The sequence below is a fragment of the Zophobas morio genome, unplaced genomic scaffold (genome assembly GCF_036711695.1).
Source record: "Zophobas morio isolate AGI-343-1 ecotype UQ-CSIRO unplaced genomic scaffold, CSIRO_AGI_Zmor_V1 ptg000011l, whole genome shotgun sequence".
NCBI lineage: Eukaryota > Metazoa > Arthropoda > Insecta > Coleoptera > Tenebrionidae > Zophobas > Zophobas morio.
The window spans coordinates 17922473-17940249 of NW_026972116.1; the positions used below are offsets into that span (position 1 = coordinate 17922473).

The window sequence follows — 17777 nt, forward strand, 5'->3', positions numbered from 1 at the left end:
AAGGCCAGCCGACTTCAAATCATACTTCGAGGAACCTCATTTATAGTTTAACCAAATGAGATGCTTTGGAATATGGGCAACAGGCGAGAGGAGTCTGGGAGGTTTGAGTTTGCGAATGTTCTGGATGTGTCCGCAGTTAAACAAGAAACACTCAACTTCTAATACCGTTACGGTTTCTTAAGCTCACTGCAAATGAAACTCTTGTGGTCACAACGTTCACTGCTTATAAAAATTAAGGAGAAAACCATTTCAGATCGAGTAAAGTAAAACACAATAGATATGAAAGTCTGTGAGAATTGGATCGTTCATGAAAATATTGAACAGCAGAGGATTTAATTTTGTTCTTTGAAATAAATATTATTACTGAATGAATGTGATTTCGGTATCTGTAAAAACGCAACACCCTAAACATGCGTATTTTTGCTATTTTTCAAGTTAATACTGGTTTATATACAGAAAGTTTGACCAAAATTTGGTATTTGACAATTCTAAATTAAAAGTAAGGCCCTCAGAATTTACCAACTTTCTGTAATAAAAGTTAAAATTTATGGCTTTAGTCGCTTATGAACTACAGTCTTTAAGACTTATATTGTCTGGCGTTCAGAATTTACAAAGTACGTCGTCAATCGCTTTGAAAATACAGAGTGTACAATTTATAAAGTAAGACGCTCCATATATATATATATAAAGTAGGGCGTCCGTCGCTTATAAAGCTTATACAGTACACACAAAATGAAACGGCGACCCATTTTTTCACACTCTATGGATCATAAAACGCAGAAAAGACCTTAAATTAGCCGTTTGTCGGATGGACTCTATTAAAATACTTCCCTAGCTTACGTCCGGGAAGAAATAATCCCATAAACTCGAAGTCTTCGGAAAAAAAAAATTAAATAACTGTGGTAGCTTGTCCACCTGAGACTCTAAATCATCACGCTCCGGCCGCTTTTTCTCTTAAATTTATCTCATTCTTACTGGACATTCACCAACAACCATGGTGAAAACGCTCGATTTAGAAAAACCGCTACGCTCCCAGGGAGATTTGAACCCGCAATGACCAGACCCTTCGCAACGGCTTCCCTTAGATATAATAGATTTTTTGGTAAACCAGACATATTTGCCGTTCATTAGAAATATAACTCTCGGCATAGTAATTAGACCAAGACAATGAATTTATTAATTTTAACAATAAAAAATTTTTAGTTAAAACTAACCTTAGGAACTGGGATTATCAACCCTTAAAATATTTGTATGTTTCGATGAAGAATTGAATCGAGCAGGATGGAATATGGACGCAAATGAAACGTTTTAACTGGGAAAATCTTTATCGTCTCTGCTAAATTTACCGCAATCGTCATATAATTACTGGCAAATATAAATTAAGATTGGTCTTACATAGTTGGTGTGATGATAAGTGCAATAAATTACTTCAAAAACAAGACAAAAGACGCGAAGATTCTTTCAAACTACTTCAAAAACAAAAAAGGCGTCTCCGAGATTTTTTTAAACTACGTTAAAAAGCAGACAAAAGGGATCCCCGAGATTCTTTAAACTACTTCAAAAACCAGACATAAGTATACCCCGAGATTCTTTCAAACTTCTTCAAAAACCATACACCCGAATTCTTTCAAATTATTTACTTCTAAAATAAGACAAGGGATCTTTAAGATTCTTTCAAACTACTTAAAAAACCAGATACCAGGGGTCCCCGAAATTCTTTAAAACTGATTCAAAAATAAAACACAAGCGGTCCTCGAAATTTTTTCAAATCACTTCAAAAATAGGACCTACAAAGGATCCCCGAGATTGTTTCAAACTACTTCAAAACCAACAGACTAGGGATCTTCGGGATTCTTTCAAATTACTTTAAAAACAAGACAAGGGATCCCAAGAATCTTTCAAAGTACTTCAAAAACGAAAAAAAGGAGTCTTAGATTTCTTAAAACTACTTCTAAAACAAGAGGAGGGTTCCCCAACTACTTCAAAACCAAGCTAAGGAATAAAACACAAAGTATCCCCGAGATTCTTTGAAATTACTTCAAAAACAAGATACGGGATCCCAAGAATGTTTCAAACTACTTCAAAAATAGAATACAGGGGATCCTCGAGATTCTTTCAAATTTCTTCAAAAATAAGAACCCCAAGGGGTCCCCGATATCCTTTTAAACTTCTTCAAAAACGAAACACAAGGGATCATCGAGATTTTTCCAAATTACTTCAAAAGCAAAATAAGGGATCCCCGAGATTTTTTCAAATTACTTCTAAAACACGACACGGAATCCGCAAGAATCTTTCAAATTATATACTTTAAAAATAAAATACAGGAGATCCTCGAGATTTTTTCAAATTTCTTTAAAAATAGGACCCACAAGAGATCTCCGAGATCCCTCTAAGGTAAGGGATCTCCGAAATTCTTTTAAACTACTTCAAAAACCAAACGCAAGTAACCCCCAAGATTCTTTCAAATTACTTAAGAAACAAAACACAAAGTATCCCTGAAATTGTTTCAAATTACTTCAAAAACAAGATACGGGATCCCCAAGAATGTTTCAAACTACTTCAAAAATAGAACACAGGGGATCCTCGAGATTCTTTCAAATTTCTTCAAAAATAAGACATGCAAGGGGTCCCCGAGATCCTTTTAAACTTCTTCAAAAACGAAACACAAGGGATCTCCGAGATTTTTTCAAATTACTTCAAAAACAAGATAAGGGATCCCCGAGATTCTTTCAAACTACTCCAAAAACCAAACGGAAGTAATCCCGGAGATTCTTTCAAATTACTTCAAAAACACGACACGGGATCCCCAAGAATCTTTCAAACTGCATACTTCAAAAATGAAATACAGGAGATCCTCGAGATTTTTTCAAATTTCTTTAAAAATAGGACCCACAAGAGATCTCCGAGATCCTTCTAAGGTAAGGGATCCCCGAAATTCTTTCAAACTACTTCAAAAACCAGACGCAAGTAACCCCCAAGATTCTTTCAAATTACTTAAGAAACAAAACACAAAGTATCCCCGAGATTCTTTCAAATTACTTCAAAAACAAGATACGGGATCCCCAAGAATGTTTCAAACTACTTCAAAAATAGAATACAGGGGATCCTTGAGATTCTCTCAAATTTCTTCAAAAATAAGACCCGCAAGGTGTTCCCGAGATCCTTTTAAACTTCTTCAAAAACGAAACACAAGGGATCTACAAGATTTTTCCAAATTACTTCAAAAGCAAAATAAGGGATCCCCAAGATTCTTTCAAACTACTCCAAAAACCAAACGGAAGAAATTCCCAAGATTCTTTCAAATTACTTCAAAAACACGACACGGGATCCCCAAGAATCTTTCAAATTACATACTTCAAAAATAAAATACATACAGGGGATCCTCGAGATTTTTTAAAATGTCATTAAAAATAGGACCCACAAGGGGTTTCCGAGATCCTTCTAAGGTAAGGGATCCCCGAAATTCTTTCAAACTACTTCAAAAACCAAACGCAAGTAATCCCCGAGATTCTTTCAAATTACTTAAGAAACAAAACACAAAATGTCCCCGAGATTCTTTCAAATTACTTCAAAAACAAAACAAGGGATCCCAAAGAATCTTTCAAACTACCTCAAAAACGAAACAAAAGTGGTCTCTGAGATGTTTTAAAACTACTTCGAGAATCAGACACAAGAAGTCCCCGAGATTCTTTCGAACTACTTCTAAAACAAGACTTGGGATCCTCAAGAATCTTTCAGACTTCTTCTAAAACAAGACACAGGATCCCCAAGAATCTTTCAAATTATTTCGAAAATAAGACACAACGGGTCCTCGAGATTGTTTCAAATCACTTCAAAAATAAGACCTGCAAGGGGTCCCCGAATTCTTTCAAATTATTTACTTCTAAAATAAGACAAGGGATCTCCAAGAATCTTTCAAATTACTTCTAAAACAAAACACAAGGGGTCCCCGAGATTCTTTCAAACTACTTCAAAACTAAAACACTAGAGATTCCCGAAATTCTTTCAAACTTACTTCAAAAATAAAATATAAGAGGTCCTCGAGATTCTTTCAAATTACTTCAAAAACAACACCTACAAGATTGTTTTAAACGTCTTCAAAAAACAAACACAAGAGGTTTCCGAGATTTTTTCAAAATACTTCAAAAGCAAGGCAAGAGATCCCAGAGATTCTCTCAAACTACTTCTAAAACAAAACACAAACCAGATACAAATGGTCCCCGAGATTTTTTCAAATTACTTCAAAAATAAGACCTACAATATTTATTTAAAATCAAGGTCTTTGTGAGAAATTTAACAAGGTATCAATCTAGGAATTAATGTAATACTAAAAGAATATTTCCGAAATTTGTCAAAAAAATCATAGATTACAAAAGATAAAATAATATCCTTTAGTGAACTGAGGACTGGGCACCGTTTAGTACTAAAAACAGCTACATCTAAATCTAAAAAGATCTTTGCAATTTTTTTTTCAATGTATAAAAGGAATAAAATCCAATACGATGTGTTATTTTTTTTAATGCATTGGTCACAGCTTTCGTCGAACTTCCGCAAAAATATTAATGAGTGCTGAGATCACAATTTTCACAAAACATAAAAGGTGAAAGTCCGAAGAAAAACCTTATTAGTTTTTTTTTTATATCAAATTCGAATTTTCAGCATAAGAAGCCTTTCTAGTAAAAAAAAACTGAACAATTTTTATTTATAGTCAAGGCCTTAGTGATTTTTTTGTCAACACCCGAATTTTAACAAGCAGAATTTCAGAATTAATGTAATAAGTATTTAAAAAATATCGGCTAAATGCGTCAAAATAAAACAGGTTGAAAGTATCACTTGAATTCTATTCGGACTCAAGTCTGATCAGGTCAGGTCAAGTCAGGTTAGGTCAGATTAGTTTAAGTCAGGAAACTTAAGATGGACTCACGCCACGTCTATTTATAAGAACTAATTATTATCACTGTTTTTTGTAAAGATGGTCAAAATATGAAATTTATTGACAACGAAACTTAACATGACAATTTCTAAAAATCTAATTTAATTAATAACATTGATTAGTTATTAAATTACTTAACATAACCTCATAACTTCAAAATGACTTGGTTATCTTTTTATTACGAATAATCTCTTGCGATATTCCCTTGCCAGAATGTCGAAATAGATGAAAATTACACTGAAAACAGAAGCTGTATTTCTAGGAAAAACAGGAAAATGTAGCCTTCTAGAGAAGCCTTACTCCGCACATCTGAAGTTTAGTATAGAATAAAATCAATAACTGATGAAAAGCAGCTTTAATTTTCAAGATCTTTGACATATAATAGACAATTCTGAGCACTTTACAAAAGACACAAAAGAAGTACGAAACTAGTATCTAATTATGAAAATCTTTTTAAAAATTTATTTAAACGACAAATGATGTCGATGATAATGCAGTCCGACAACCAGCTTTAAACTTAAAAGTTTTAATTTGCTTTTTCCGCTCCCTTAAAGAGCAAGTTACATAGTATAAGATTTTGTCAACACAGATTTTATTTGCCTAATTAATTTGTCATTATGTTGTCTTAAACAGATTAAACTTTGAAGTTGTCTTTGTTCGTTCCAGCTTAGACCCAACTTCACGAAGATTTAATTCCAAGTGTTTCGGACACTGTTATAACCATCCCCAGCCGGAAAATGAGCGCGGAGGTCTGTCAATGAGCCAACATTGCAGCACTCGTTTAAAAACGATGATGCAAATTTAAATAGAATTCAGTTCGTCCAATTTCCCGCAACGTTGTTGTGTAGTCCGTTCTCGACGTACACTAAGCCGGTGGTTTCAATCAATTGCAAATGGAAGCTCTTAAAGTGGAACAATTGTGGGAGTAATGAAAACCTCGTTATTTCGTGTCATCCCACCAATTCAACCGGGAATAATAAAAAGAGCAACGTCGCTCTAATAAAACGCGAAGTTTAGAAAACAAAAATTTTCCGAAATATTTGGGACGCGGGTCGTATTAATCTTTCCGTCCAATCTAATCTCTTTCGGGGCTTTTGATTCCGTGACGACACTCGTTATTCTCTGCAAAGTCAAGGGAAAAAACACACTATATTAAAGTCCATAATGACTACATAAAGCATGTTTCTAAAAACGGGGTGAATAAATTTTAATATAATGGAGATGAATGAATAATATAAAAATCGACCGAGGTCTTTCTTACCCGCGTTTTTGTATCACCCGAATTTAAATTGATTACTGTTGTAGACGCCAAGTTTTATTTTTCGCAAGACACGATAGAAACTTCAAATTCAATTTGCATATAATTAATTTATTTAATGTCTTCCAATTAACGGCCGCCGTGTAATCGCACTGTCTATCTAAAATTTAAATAGACTTACAACTACCTGCAATCAGCGAAACGAATCGCCGAGCAACACGTGAATTCGCGCCTGCTTAAAACCGGCCAAAGTTTGTTATTGCTTTGGAAATGTTTCCGAAGCTGTTATTATGTAAGGGAAGCTTCCAAATAATTTAGCAACGCATTAGGTTAAAAAGGTGATTTTTTTATTAATGCATGCGGCGCCGAGCTTCGGGCGGAAGCGCTCAAGTCGTGAAAGATAAAAGCTTTATCCTTCCTGCATTGTATGAAGGATAATGCGAAGCACCATCTGCAGTTACCCGAATAATTAAGAGAAAGGTGAAATGTCTCTGGCGGCATCGGTAGCCCGGAAAAATGCTGATGTTGTTCGTCTGAGTGGGTTGCTAATAAATTGCTATTTGATAATGACGGGTTAGGCGCGAATCCTTTCAGGAGGGAGATCCTTCAACGTTTTTAGTCAGGACGTCTGCACTTTTCTTAATAAATATTTTAAACAAAAATAAACAAAATTTTTGGGCATGTCGCTCAACGACTAGTAAAGCTTTTGTTGTCTGATTGAAAAGCTCCAGAACTCTTCGTTCTTTCATAGACACTTCAGCCTTCCTACTCCTGTTTTTGCGTTGTTATTTCTACTTCAAAATTTCCGTCTCGAAGATTCAAAAGGTGAACTTAAATGTCTTGCTTGTGCTTGAATTCCGAGCATAAGCTAAGGAAGCATTCTAATCAAGTCCATCGCACGACTGGCTGCTCTCATCTTTTCTCGTTTTCATAACCCATACAGTACAAAAAAGTACGTCTGCGATTTCATGATAAGAAGTTAACCAAATTTTGTTTCATCGTCCCCAACAACAAGAGAATAATAAGATCTCCAAATTTTACAGTAGTAAATATAATTTAAGTTTTTGCAATTTTTATAACATTTTACAATTTAACTTTGAAATCTTGCAAACATTTTAAGGTTATCGGAAGGTTATTCCCCCCCCCCCAACAATATCATTGGGAAAAAATTACAATTGCATAACAATTTTTGGAATTTTCGATTTTCCGGCCTTTCAATTCTTTGATTTCTCGATTTTTAGCTTCCGATTTCTCAATTTTTCAATTCATGGATTTTTCAATTTTTCAATTATTTGATTTATTAAATTTTCGATTTCTCGATCTTTTAATTACTGGCTTTCTAAAAGTTCGATTTCTCGATTTTTTGACTTCGACTTTTAGATTTTTCGAATTTCTGGTTTTCTCATTTCTCGATTTCTCGACTTTTCGATATTTCGATTACTGAGCAGCTTTAATTCTTCAAGTTTTCAATTTTTCGACATTAAAAATGTTCGATTTTTCGACTTTTTTATTTCTCAAACTTTAAATTTTTCTTCTATTTTTCGATTTATTGATTTTTCAATTTTTCGACATTGGGAATATTTCGAATTTTTCAACATTTCCACTGTCAAAACTTTTCGATTTTTCATTTAAAATTTTTTTCGATTTGTCGATTTTTTACCTTTTCGTTTTTTCAGTTTTTCAGTTTTACGATTCTTCCATTTTTCGACATTTTTATTATGCGCATTTTTAAATTTTAAATTTTTGGATTTCTCCATTTTTAGATTTTTCGGTTGTTCATTTTACAGTTGTTCAAATTTCTAAATTTTCGATTTTTCGATTTCTTCATTTCTCAATTTTTAAATTTTTCTTCTATTTTTCTATTTATTGATTTTTCAGTTTTTGGATATTGGGGATTTTTAGGATTTTGAACGTTTCGATTCCTAAATGTTTCGATCTTTCATCTTAAATTTTTTTACCTTTTGGATTTCTCCGTTTTTCAGTTTCACGATTCTTTAATTTATCCACATTTTTATTTTGCGTTTTATGAAATTTTAAATTTTTGGATTTCCCGATGTTTCGATTTTTCAGTTGTTCAATTTTTCTGTTCGAATTTATAAATTTTCGATTTTTCAAATTTTTATGTTTCTATTTCTCGATGGTTCGATTTTTCGACTTCTCGCTTTTAGGTTTTCGGTTTTTAATGTTTCATATTTTTTAAATTTTTAATTTTTTACATTTTTCGTTTTTTTTTCGATTTTTTAATTTTCCAATTTTTCAATTCTTCTATTTCCGTATTTATCAAGATTTTCTGTTTCATTTTTTCGATTGTTCAATTTCCTGTTTCGACTTTTTTTAAATGACCACTTTTCCAATTTTTAATTTTTCGACTTTATGTTATTTCGATTTTTCGATGTTGCAATTTTTCGAGGTTTCGATTTTCCGTTTTCTAGGATTTACGACTTTTTAACTTTTCGAAAAATCGATCTTCCAATTACTCGATGTTTCTTTCCACTTTTTAATTTTTCGATTCCACAATTTTTCGAGATTTTGTTTTTTTTTTAATTTCTCGACTTTTCAGGTTTTCGATTCTTCAATTTTTTCGATTCACCGATTTTTTAAATTTTCACATTTTTCGATTGTACGATTTTGTGATGTTTCGATTTAGCTATTTTTTAATTTTTAATACTTCAATTTTTCGATTTTAAGAATTATTATCAAGGTCTGGATTTTTTCATTTTTCGATTCTAAAAATCTTTGATTTTTCGATTTCCAAATATTTAGATTTTTCAGTACCTTTCAATTTTTAATTTTTCGATTTTGAATTGTTCAATTTCTAGATTTATGGATATTTTAATTTTTCAATTGTTCGATTTTTAAATTTTAGATTTTTCGATTTTTCTGTTTCAATTTTTCGAATTTTTAAATTTTAAATTTTTCAAATTTTGATGTATCGATTTCTCGATCTTTCAATTTTGGGACTTCTCAGTTCTCGATTTTCAGGTTTTCCAATTTTGCAATTTGATGAAAATTGGATTTTTCAATTTTTCAATTTTTCGATTGTTCAATTTCTCAATTTTCCTTGTATTTTTCACTACTTGGGCTTTTTGATTTATTATTTTATCAGTTTTTCGATATTAGGAATATCTGATATTTTTCAATATTTCGATTCTTAAATTTTTCGATTTTTCAGTTTTTTAGTTTTACGATTCAATTTTTCGACATTTTTGTTTTCCAATTTTTGAAATTTTAAATTTTTGGAGTTCCGGATATTTTCTTTGTTCAATTTTTTAATTTTCGAATTTCTAAAATTTGGATTTTTCAATATTTGGATTGTTACAACATTTATATTTTAATTTTTTTATTCTCAGTTTTTCGGTTTTTAAATATTTCATTTTTTTAATTTTGCTACATATTTCTGTTTTTATCAAGATTTCGTGATTCGGTCTTCCGACTGTTCAATTTCCCAATGTTTCGATTTTTTAAAATTTCCAATTTTTCAATTTAATTTAATTTTTTGATTTTTCGATTTCTCGATCTTTCAATTTTATAAAGTTTCGATTTTCCGCTTTCTAGGATTTTTTAACTATTCCAATTATTATCGATCTTCTAATTTGTGAATGTTTTTTTCGACTTTTTAATTTTTCGATTCCACAATTTTTAGAGATTTGGATTTTTTCACTTTCTCGTTTTCTTAAGTTTTCGATTTCTCAATTTTTCAACATTTTAATCTTCAGAATTTTCAACTTCTAGATTTTTTCATTTTTCGATTTCTGAACGCCTCGGTTTTCCAATTTTAAAAATCTTTGATTTTTGATTTTAAAAATTATTTGATATCTCGATTTAACGACATTTTTTTTTCAATTTTTCGATTTTTTAAATTTTAGATTTTTCGATTTTTCAGTTCGATTTTTCTATTTCAATTTTTAAAATGTTTAAATTTTTGGTTTTTCAAATTTTTGATGTATCGATTTATCGATCTTGCAATTCTTGGACACCTCAGTTAAAGATTTTTCGGTTTTTTAATTCTGCAGTTCTTAAAAATTTTGATTTTTCAATTTTTAAATTTTTTTTTTCGACCGATTTTGATATCTCGATTTTCGATTTTCCGATTTTTGAGTTTTACGATTTTTCGACGTTTCGGCTTTTCGATTTTTAGATTTTTCGTTTTTTCAGTTTTTCTTTTGAAACTTTTGATTTCTTAAATTTTCACATTTTTCAATTTTTCAGTATTTTGATTTTACGATTTTTGTATAATTAGCTATTTTTGCTTGGTTTTTCGAATTTTAAAATTTATCGATTTTTCGTTTACTCGATTTGTCTGTCAAGTTTTCGATTTCTCAAATTTCTAAAATTTTATTTTCTGGATTTGTCAATTTTTCGATTTTTCAATTTGCGATTTTTCGGTTTTTCAATTTTTCGATTTGTCTATTTATCACATTTTCCATTGTTCGATTTCTCTATACTTCGATTTTACGAAAAACTGTTTTCCCATTGGTTTTTAAATATATTTTATAGAGGGTATCATAAAACAAAAATCGCCAAAATTTTTTATAATTTTTCAAAAAAGTGCGATTTGTTCGACTGGACTTCAGGGGCGAGGAAAGTTCCATCTAAATAACTTTCCACCATTTTTTTTATCTATACTAAATCTACCGTGTGATTTTTTTTTGTTTTCACCTATTGTTTTTCGAATTTTCGACAAATTAATTTGATAGTGAATCAAAACTATCCAGATGTGTTTTGGGACAGAAGAAGACTCTCTAGAAAAATGTTCTCCAAGAATCATAAGAAAGTGGTCCCTGTTTCCGTCTGTCTGTCGTCTGAGTCCATCTTTATTAGACAGATAATCCCCGAAACTACTTGACGGATGGTTGTCAAATTTTCTATGTATATTAAACCGCTAACTGAAATTTGGACATTCATCGCCTAACAATTTTATGACGTCATCGCAAAAGATTCTATATTAAAATGATTTAAATTTATGTGACTCACTTCCAATACTATAATAAGTTAAAAAAAGTTTGTTGAATTACAAACTTTGAAAGTAATTATTCTTAATTTACATTTCAAGTTCGAAACACATCGCCTCGTTCTACTATAGTTTTGTTATCTTACTCAGAGCGATAATTTGCGATTGTGGTAATTTAACTCAACCTACACAACGATCATTAAAATTTGATTTCCCAGGACAAAATTTTTTAATGAAATCACGATCCACGTCCTCGGGGACGTTCTCACAAATTAAGATTGAGAACTACACTTCTATCAACAACTCCTTCGGTTTGACGTGTTTTAATGAGTAAAAGTAATTGTCTGAATCTGTTGCAGCAACGTAAGCTGTTTTATCAACCTATAGTTGACAGACAGACGACAGATAGATGCAAACGGGGGACCTATTTTTCCACACGCTAGGTACATGAAGTGTCAAGAAAACATTAAAGTATCATCTTGGTAAAAGTTTCAACTGTCAGTTTTGGTTTGAGTTCCAACTTCATCCCTTTCCTCCCTCGCACTAAAAATAAACACACAGAGTACGATACACCCTAAATCCCATTCCTGCGCACCCCCTTTTCCACTCGAACTCTCCGTTTAATACACAAGCCCCCTCCCATTCAAGCCAAGTGGTAATAAAATTTTCCAACTCTCCTTGCATAATGTCGTTCAAAACCGAACCTCCACTTTCACCTCACTAAAAATCTTTTTGACTTACATGATTTAGGTCGGAAGAAGGCACTTCGCATGAAATGTTGATTAGATAAACCACCGAAAAGAACGGAACCTTTTGTATAAAACCTTTTTAGGTGTTGAAGGAAGTCCCGGCCACAATTTGCACCCTATGCTTGGGCGTATAAAGAAAACATGGAAGCTGACAATCGGGAACGGCTCAATTTAATGGCGACCGGTGTAAATAGGACAGTTTGCGTCTTCCGCACTAGCCTTCGCTGAATATTTTAAATCTGGGTGGATGTATAATGCAAGGACCGGCTGTCTTGTCACAAACGCAGTAACCTGATTACACCAAACCCTGCTCCTTGGAGCGGATAACCGTTCGTGTTGCCCGGGCAACCGCTTGTAACATATCATGTTTAATCTGCGATTGTTACAAGCTTCGAGTTCCGTCGTCTACTTTATCAATTCGTCCACGCACATTAGACACTAATTCTGAGAACTTCGCCGGGGTTAATTGTTCTGGTATCGAATTGATATGGAGTTGGACGAGCCGAGATAATTTGTTTTTGGGGAAATATGGAAGAAAATAGCATTACGAAATGGCGTTCAAGAAGGTGTTAATAACTGGAGGATTTGCGAAATTTCGGGTCGGAGAAGGACTCTGCGAGCAATATCGGTGTTAAAGGGGCCACAGAAATTATCTGTCACGTAAGACCACAAAAATTGTTCTTCATGTTTCAGCTTCTCCACGAAAGAAAAAGCTATGCGCTTCAACTATGAGTAAAGTTCGGCGAAAGATTGATGCTCAACTTCAATACGGCACGGTGCGTAACTGCCTGTACAAGGTGCCACTGCCAATATATTTATCGAATCTTATGAAGGATACGCTGTTAAAAGCGTATGAATTCAAAATCGCACACGCACTATATGTTTCGTCACACTTTACATAATCCGTGTTTTAGTTTAGTGAAACCTGTACATTTTTACGTCACTATTTAAAAGTATTTAAAAAAAAACAATTTTTCCTACAGAGAGTTTTTATGAAAAATCATTGTGCTATCCGTTGCCAAATTCAATAGATATTTTAGGAATATGGTACAAACAGTAAAACGCTAACCAAAGTCTGTTAATTCAATATAGCGCTGTATCTAGTTTTTTATGTATATTTTTTCTTAATTAATATGGAGTAAAACATTGTCACCCCGTTCGTTTGGTTTTTTATTGTTTATTTCGTTATATTAAAAAGTAAACACAGTTTTCCTCTGAAACACGTTTGACATAATTAAATCATGTTTTAAAAAATATATAAAAATTAAAAAATTTAAAAAGTTAATAGCAAATTTAATGAAAAAATGGCAATTTAGCTTGTGTAAAAAATATAAGTGTGCCCTGGAATATATTGTTTAGAGCTCTCTCCGTTTTTATTTCCCACTAGTGATGTTGTAATTATTGAATCTTATTTTAAAACGATTATTCGCCCTTGCAACTCTGACATATGTCTAGGTGTCTTAGTAGAAGGTGCACAAGATCTCGTTGTCTCACATTATACATATGGAGTAATAAATTGTTGATTATAATTTGTTTTAAAGCAACAAAGTATGTAAATAGAAACCTATGTTTTCGTACTCTAAGAGTCCCCTATTCCTCACTGCTTAGTTTACGCTCAGGAAGTAATAGTACCTAAAAAGTTGCTGAATGATTACTGAAATTCATGGTTATGAGAAAATATCCAAACAAAGTTCAGAATTTTTAAACCCGCTACACCATGGTGATGACGTTTAGATGGCATTAAAAGACTCAAAACTTATGAAAATCGTTGTTTTTTTCAGATTTGAAAGAATTTTGCTAGTAAAAAAACTTTCACTCTAAGTAATTTCTGTGTGCTAAGCGATTTCTTCATCCGGCTCGAAAGACCACATTTAGATAGGGTTTTATTTTTGAAGAATTTTAAATATTCTCGGAGACCTCCCTCTGAGGCTTCCTTTTTAAAGAATTTTAAAGAATCTCTGGTACCTCTGGTGTTTTATTTTTAAATAAGTTTAAAGAATCTCGGTTACCTCTGGTGGTTTATTTTTAACCAAGTTTAAAGAATCTCAGGGGACATCTGATGTTTTATTTTGGAAGAAGTTTAAAGAATCGTGGGCTTCTCTGGTGTTTTATTTCTGAAGAAGTCAAAAAAATCTCTGGCACTTCTAGTGCTTTATTTTTGAAGAAATTTAAAAAATCTCTGGTGTTTTATGTTTAAAGAAGTTTAAATCTCGGGGGACCTCTGGTGTTTTCCTTCCGAAGAAGTTTAGATAATCTCTGATACCTCTAGTGCTTTATTTTTGAAGAAATTTAAAAAATCTCTGCTACCTCTCGTATTTTATTTTTGAATAAGTTTAAAGAATCTCGGAGACCTCTAGTGTTTTATGTTCAAAAAGTTTAAATCTTGGGAGACCTCTGGTGTTTTATTTTCGAAGAAGTTTAAAGAATCTCGGAGATCTCCCTCTTGGGCTTCTTTTTTAAAGAATTTTTGAACAATCTGGTACTTCTGGTCTTTTCTTTTTAAAGAAGTTTAAAAAATCTCAGGGACCTGTGGTGTGTTTTATTTTTGAATAAGTTTAAAGAACCTCGGTTTCCTGTGGTGGTTTATATTTAACGAAGTTTAAAGAATATTGGGCGGACTTTTTATACTTCATTTTAGAAGAAGTTTAAAGAATCCAGGGCTTCTCCTCTGGTGCTTTATTTTTGAAAACGTTTAAAGAATCTCGCGGGACCTCTGGTGTTTTATTTTTGAAGAAATTTAAAAAATCTCTGGTGTTTTATGTTTAAAGAAGTTTAAATCTCGGGGGACCTCTGGTGTTTTCCTTCCGAAGAAGTTTAGATAATCTCTGATACCTCTAGTGCTTTATTTTTGAAGAAATTTAAAAAATCTCTGCTACCTCTCGTATTTTATTTTTGAATAAGTTTAAAGAATCTCGGAGACCTCTAGTGTTTTATGTTTAAAAAAGTTTAAATCTCGGGGTACCTCTGGTGTTTTATTTTGGAAGAGATTTAACGACTCTCGGGGACCTCTCCTGTGGTACTTAATTTTTAAAGAAATTTAAATAAACTCTGGCACCTCTGATCTTTTATTTTAGAAGAAGCTTAAAGAATCCCGGGCTTCTCCTCTGGTGCTTTATTTTCAAAGAGGTTTAAAGAATCTCGGGGACCTCTGGTGCTTTATTTTTGAAGAAATTTAAAGAATCGCGGAGGACCTCTGGTGTTTTATTTTTGAAGAAGTTTAAAGAATCTTGGTCTTCTCTGGTGCTTTATTTCTAAAGAAGTCAAGAGAATCTCGGGCACCTCTAATGTTTTATTTTTGAAGAAGTTTAAAGAATCTCGGAGGCCTCTAGTGTTTTATGTTTAAAGAAATTTAAATCTCGGGGGAAATCTGGTGTTTTATTTCTGAACAAGTTTAAAGAATCTCTGGTACTACCTCGGTGCTTTATTTTTGAAGAAATTCAAAAAATCTCTGGCACCTCTCGTATTTTATTTTTGAATAAGTTTAAAGAATCTCGGAGACCTCTAGTGTTTTATGTTTAAAGAAGTTTAAATCTTGGGGGACCTCTGGTGTTTTATTTTCGAAGAAGTTTAAAGAATCTCAGGAGACCTCTGGTGTTTTATTTTCGAAGAGGTTTAAAGAATCTCAGAGACCTCCTTCTTGGGCTTCTTTTTTAAAAATTTTTTGAACAATCTGGCACTCCTGGTCTTTTCTTTTTAAAGAAGTTTAAAAAATCTCAGGGACCTCTGGTGTGTTTTATTTTTGAATAAGTTTAAAGAACCTCGGTTTCCTCTCTTTATATTCAACGAAGTTTAAAGAATATTGGGCGAACTTTTTATAGTTCATTTTAGAAGAAGTTTAAAGAATCCCGGGCTTCTAATCTGGTGCTTTATTTTTGAAAAATTTAAAGAATATCGGGGGACCTCTGTGTTTTATTTTTGAAGGAATTTAAAAAATCTCTGGCACCTCTGGTGTTTTATTTTTGAAGAAGTTCAAATAATCTCGGGGAGCGCTAGTGTGTTATGTTTAAAGAAGTTTAAATCTCGGGGGACCACTGGTGTTTTATTTATGAAGAGATTTAACGACTCTCGGGGACCTCTCTTGTGGCACTTTATTTTTGAAGAAATTTAAAGAATCTCTAGCACCTCTGGTGTTTTATTTTCGAAGAAGTTTAAAGAATATCGGAGATCTCTACTCTTTTATGTTTAAAGAAGTTTAAATCTCGGAGGACCTCTGGTGTTCATTTACGAAGAAGTTTAAAAAATCCTGGGCTTCTCCTCTGGTGTTTTATTTTTGAAGAAATTTAAAGAATCTCTGGCACCTCTGGTGTTTTATTTTTGAAGAAGTTCAAATAATCTCGGGGACCGCTAGTGTTTTATGTTTAAAGAAATTTAAATCTCGGAGGACTTCTGGTGTTTTATTTTCAAAGAGGTTTAAAGAATCTCAGGAGACCTCTGGTGTTTTATTTTCGAAGAAGTTTAAAGAATCTCTGACACCGCTGATGTTTTATTATTCAAGAAATTTAAAGAATCTCGGCGACCTCTAGTGTTTTATATTTAAAGAAGTGTAAATCACCGGAGACCTCTGGTGTTTTATTTTCGAAGAAGTTTAAATCTCGGGGGACCTCTGTTGTTTTATTTTCGAAGAAGTTTAACGAACGTGGGCTTCTCCTGTGGTATTTTATTTTTGAAGAAATTTAAAGAATCTCTGGCACCTCTGGTGTTTCATTTTTGAAGAAGTTCAAATAATCTCGGGGACCGTTAGTGTTTTATGTTTAAAAAAGTTTAAATCTCGGAGGACCTCTGGTGCTTTATTTTCGAACAAGTTTAAAGAATCTCGGTTACCTCTAGTATTTTATTTTTAACGAAATTTAAAGAATCTCTGCCGTCTCCTCTGGTGTTTTATTTTTGAAGAAGTTTAAAAAATCTCTGAGACCTGTTTTTTTATTTTTGAAGAAGTTTAAAAATTCTCGAGGGCGTCTGTTTTTTTATTTTTAAGCGAAATTTAAATAATCTCAATGACAGTGTTTTATTTTTGAAGAATTAAAGAGGGGACCTCGAGTTCTTTATTTTTGAAGAAGTTTAAAGAATCTGACACCTCTGGTGTTTTATTTTCGAAGAACTTCAAAGAATTTCGGAGACCTCTCCTTAAACATCTAAATGGTATAACACCATGTATTCTTTGTTAAGGTATTGTAAGAGTTACCTAAAAAATACCACAGGTTTTGAAAAAAGTGTTTTAAGGGGTTTCTTTTGACACATGACATATTACCACCGCTGTAATATTCAGAAGCCCCACTTTAGCTAGAAAACGATAGCTCAGATTCTCTATGAACATCTTTCGTGTTAGAATTAGGACAGCAGTGTTTAATTTCCTGCAGATGTCATTACAAAAAGAAAGAAACATTTTTCTATCACTGACTAACCCTGAACCTTTGATCCCATTTCACAAATCACCTCGTGATAGTCTAGTTGTTATAGTTATTATCATTATTAACTCGGACATTCAACAAATGAGGTAAATGTGGTAGTAGTCAATCGTCAGTGAAAGTCATCCATTGTAATTCATTCTTGATATCCATTAAATTACAAAATATGATTTCATGGGAAGCGATTAATGCGTAATCGAATTAATATTTATATCTCATCTGAAAAAAATTATAAAATATGTACATGTTTTATTCAGATAGTCCGGAAACCCGTTCACGATATAAAAAATTTGTATCTTTGTTGAAAACAAAATCTAATTAATAACAACGATAACGATTGAGCCTTGTGTTCAGGTACACAAAACCCCCGAATTATGCACGTATTAAATGAAACCAGACTGAACAGTATAATTTGTCTGTGGGTGAACACTGAAAGGATAACAAGTCGTTCAATTTGTATTCCAGAAGGCGTTCGCAAAGA

The 17777-nt window shown here is 32.5% G+C and overlaps 1 protein-coding gene across 4 annotated transcripts in view; it reads right to left on the reverse strand.

Annotated features, from left to right (window-relative positions):
• The window catches only part of Cpo (couch potato), a 374497-nt gene that overhangs the window by 233953 nt on the left and 122767 nt on the right, over nucleotides 1-17777 (reverse strand). The gene's annotated exons all lie outside the window — the stretch shown is intronic.